Genomic DNA, 4,445 nt, shown 5'->3' on the forward strand with positions numbered 1-4,445 from the left:
ACTATTAATGATAGCGACAAACTTTTATACAGAAATTGTAGATCTCGTCGTCCTCTACAAGAAAGGTCTGATGCAATTTTCCCGTAGATTCAACGGTTTAGGAGTAATTAAGGAAAAATTAAATTTTTTGCCAAAAGTTGGCCGTTTCGACGCTGGGATGGTCGGATTTTGTCAACATCAATAAAATGCCAAATAATCATACTTAACTCGTTAAATACTGGAGTTAGAAGAAAAATGCATAGAATCTTTCTTGTAGACGATGTCAGTGCCTAAAATTTCTTCTTTTCGCCAGCGTCAATAATTAATTGAATATTTCCTTCTATACTTTTTAGCACGTAGCTATTTATTATTAGCATTGTTCTTCCGACGTCTGATTTCTTTTTAATTATAGGAAATGCGTTTTTCTGAAGTACATAAACTTTTGGGATTGATTGTATAGTCAATACATCCATAAATTGCAAATTCGTGCAGCGAATTACTCGCTGACGACGTCACGTGGTATTTTCGCGGGTAAATGCGAGTGCTCGCAACTAGCTGAAGTATGTCAGCTTTTCGCAAGTTTTCGTAAGATGATCGTCACGTTGTGGCATAGTGTCCTAAAGACAAGTGAATCTTCTATTCTCAGTTGCATTTTCATGCAGCAAATAATTAGCAGCGAGTATCGAGTTTATTCGCTTCACTCGCATTTACTCGCTACTCGCTACTTGCAGTGAATGATTCGCTGCATGAAAATGTACCTTTCCTATTGACCATCTTGAAATTCACGAATGGTAATAAGAAAAACAGATGATCCCAGAAGTCTATAAATATATAGGAAAATTACATCAGACGCAGACGTGTGAAGTACAGATGTAAACGTGAAAAACCATGACCTCCAGCTACTACACGTGAACATCCTTTAAACTATTGTATACATACGCTGTACACGCGGACGGGTGGTGGGATATTACGGGCGCGGTGAGCGGGGCAAAGTACAGGCACCCGCGGGGACGACGTCGACGTCGCGTCAGTGAGCAGCGAGCTCTGGTCGCGTCGACATCGTTTCGTTACGGTTCTCCCGAACGGCGCCCGCGCCACGTGCTTCCTCCCCCGTGTCTGCGTACCCGCGTTTTCGCTGAATCCGTTCATAAAAAAAATCGGGACCACCACCGCTCAATCGTGTGTAACAAACGTCGCGGCAGGTGGCAACACGTCTCGCGTCACTTCTTCCTCCCCCGTGTCTGCGTACCCGCGTTTTCGCTGAATCCGTTCATAAAAAAAAATCGGGCCCACCACCGCTCAATCGCGTGTAACAAACGTCGCGGCAGGTGGTAACACGTCTCGCGTCAGTGTAGACAAATCCGGAGTCGCGTGTTTCGTGTGCTCTTCAAAGCTTCCGTTGGGTCATCGTTTACTGCTCTCCGACCGGGGACGGTGAGTAATTAATTGTTGTGTCTGACGCCCGTGAAATTTGATACAACAAGCTACGAACCGAGTCTGTCGTCATGATTCATTTCGGAGCGCGTTAGAATTCGTGTTAGAAATAAGTCGTCAGAGGAAACGCAGAGGCGTTCTTGTTTCCTTTTTTATTACTAAAGCGTGCCTGTGGCGACTTCGTCAAGCTGTTTATTGAAATGCGCACATACGTTCTGGAGAAAAAGAAGTGTCACAGTTTTATTACATATTCGTTTATATATTATGTTAAAATGTTCAGTTAAATACGAGATATAATTATGTAGAAGCTATTCGTAGTTTGACTGCTACAAATATTTAAACGCAGTGGCACATTAGTGCCTGCTAATATTTTCTAAATTTCTTTGTACGTTCTTGATTAATATCGTCGTTAAGGCAGTACCGCCTCGTGATAACAGTTTATCTATCTCAGAGATTAAGTGAAAATAATAGCTCCTCGCGTGCTCGCGGTGGCGCCGTTTCGATTCAGATCGATATCAGCTGCTCCACTCACCTGTTAATTTACTCTGATCGTCCTTTTGCGCGGTAACTCGAGTCCCTCCGTCTATCCATGATGTAATAGTTATCCAGGTCCGTCGTTAACCCGACGACTCACGAATTGCATAAATACGTGATGTTCGAGAAACGGTAATTCTAGACAATAAGATATTTGATCATTTTCTATTACGCGGAATGAGTCAATAGGGACTGAAATTTAGCTGAGGCGAACTGTCATTTAGTCATTTTATTACACAGTAAATGAATTTTTCAATTGCACGGATTTCAGGATGTGGTTAATTAAAGTCCTAGTTTGGATAAAACAATGCATTTATAGTACGACAAGCATATTGCTTGTTTAGTTTAAATGTATGCTGTACGCAGTTGACATTGTATAGATAAAATTTGAATAAGTTATAATCCTGATTAATATTTCACAATAAAGATTTGTACAGTTTTTAAATATCACTAATATCTCGAACTTGGACAGATGCTAAACAGCCAATTTTAATTAATTGTATATTAAAGATACGTGAGTCACGATGATGTGATTTATGGGTTTTTTCTGTATTTGAGGTTTAATTGTACACTGAATCGGCAGGTCTGGTATTACATGGGACAGTACAGTGTAGAGTGAATCGCAATACTGAACAGCAATGTTATGCGTCGGTCGGGAGCCGCGCATTGCAGTTGCATAATGACTCGATTAACGTCAGCCAGAGTCGCCGCGTCATTGAAAGAGTTCGTGAAAGTCGGCTGCGCATCTTTGCCAGCCACGCGACGCTATACTCGCTCACTTTTAATTACGTACTCCCGGGATGAAAAGGAAGAGGAAGCCACGCTCTGCGGCTGGTCGAGTGTTGTTTAAACGGTAGCCAGTCGAGCATTATCTTTCGCTCAGCTTAGATATCGGAAAAGCGGTTTTTCTCGACTCGCCGCAACGCTGCCGGCCGGCTTTGAAAGCGAGAGGCTCGGTAAAGCTCGCGTTCGGAAATCCTGTGCGCGGATATTTACACGTGCTTTAAGCACCGGAAGAATCCCACCTTTGCCGGTGAAACATCGCCAAAGCGTAGAATCGAGAGATTAGAATTATATACAGGCTAGTTCAACAGATATTACCACCTCGTTTCCGCAAAGAATGCTTTTATATCTGTAGTGTTGAACGGCTTCGAGAGAGGCACGTTCTGGCATCATATCAGTAATTATAATCGGAGCCTCAACGTGTACTTTATTTTTCGAGTAGCTCCATAAGAAAAATTGTACGGGAAAATTAATGGAGGCTAGAGATAGACATTCTCTGCTACGTATAATAATAAGATAGTAGTACCTGGTGAGGTGTAATCATCTGTGTTTCGTTTATTATATTCAATCTGCATTTTTCGTTTTCCATAGTTTTTTTTTATCCTGTCCATAAAGAGGCTCGATTTATATTGTATTAAATCCTTGTTTCTGTTGGAACCTAGATTTAGATTTATGGGATATTCGCTATAATCATTCTTGTGTCGACTTAATTTCGATATTTGTTTGAAAAGATTATTCCTGTGCCACTCATGTACAACCATATACTTTCCTCGTTTTTCATTCTTACCCTGTCCATCAAGAGACTCAGCAGATTTATATGGAATTAAATCGTTGTTTCTGCTGGAACTCAGTTTTGGATTTACGCGACGTTTATCCTCGTCCTTCTTGTGTCAATTTAATTTGGCTATTTGCTTCGAAAGATTGTTCCTATGTCAGTCGTGCTAGGTTTACTTTAAACTTCAAGATTAATCTTGTATATGAATGTACAGAAAACAGCGCGAGCTTTTCATAATGCATTGCTTCATTTTCTTAATGGGTCAATTTTGATATGCGTGAAGGATAAACGAGTGAAGGCTAAGAATTTCGAATAATGAAATTCTGTACACAATATTCAAGAGATATCGCGTTAATCTGATTCGCGACAATTATTACTCGTTATCGTTATTATCATAATTATAATATAGCTCGAATAGACGGGGTACTCAAGGTCCGTTTCCTTTCCATTCGCAGGTCTGGAAGACGTGAAAATAGAATCGGAACCTGAGGTTCTCGTGTAACCGAAGTCTCAATTCTCCAAGATTGACGTCTTCCACGTGGCCGTTGTGCAATCAGGTATGTGAATGAATATTCATTCTCCATTTTAACCCGTGTTTGTTACTTCTATCGCCTGGAAACGATTTTCCACGTGGCAAAAGTGAAAGCAACGCTCTCCGGTTGACAACCGCAAATTTTAACGGTCAATCGGTTTCTCCCCTCGCGCCACGCTCGAATTCTTCATTTTTCTTTTTCCTCGTTGCCTTTGACTCCATACAAAAGTCTCTTTTGTGCGATTCAAAGCTGATCAGTCCCGGCAGATCGTTATTTTCGTGGCACACGTTTTATCCAATAAGTTTCACGTTGTTTAATCATTTTCCGATAACAACATTTTGCATTATTGTTTGTTATTATTTAACGAGTTTTGTTTTTATATTAATTGTTGATTTCCAGATAAATAC

At 40.7% G+C, this 4,445-nt stretch overlaps 1 protein-coding gene across 3 annotated transcripts in view; it reads left to right on the forward strand.

Moving 5' to 3' along the window:
• Positions 1 to 4,445, forward strand: part of LOC108629774 (coiled-coil domain-containing protein 137) — a 58,342-nt gene that overhangs the window by 13,044 nt on the left and 40,853 nt on the right. For 2 of the 3 annotated variants that reach the window (XR_001916861.2, XR_001916860.2), the window contains exon 4: positions 3,961 to 4,062. The gene's annotated coding sequence lies outside the window, so the exon portion shown is untranslated. Of the gene's footprint in view, positions 1 to 1,237; positions 1,414 to 3,960; positions 4,063 to 4,445 lie in introns of those variants that run through there. The other variant, XR_001916863.2, reaches the window with a different exon arrangement.

Source organism: Ceratina calcarata, unplaced genomic scaffold (genome assembly GCF_001652005.2).
Source record: "Ceratina calcarata isolate Rehan_Ccalc_2016 unplaced genomic scaffold, ASM165200v1 scaffold586.2, whole genome shotgun sequence".
NCBI lineage: Eukaryota > Metazoa > Arthropoda > Insecta > Hymenoptera > Apidae > Ceratina > Ceratina calcarata.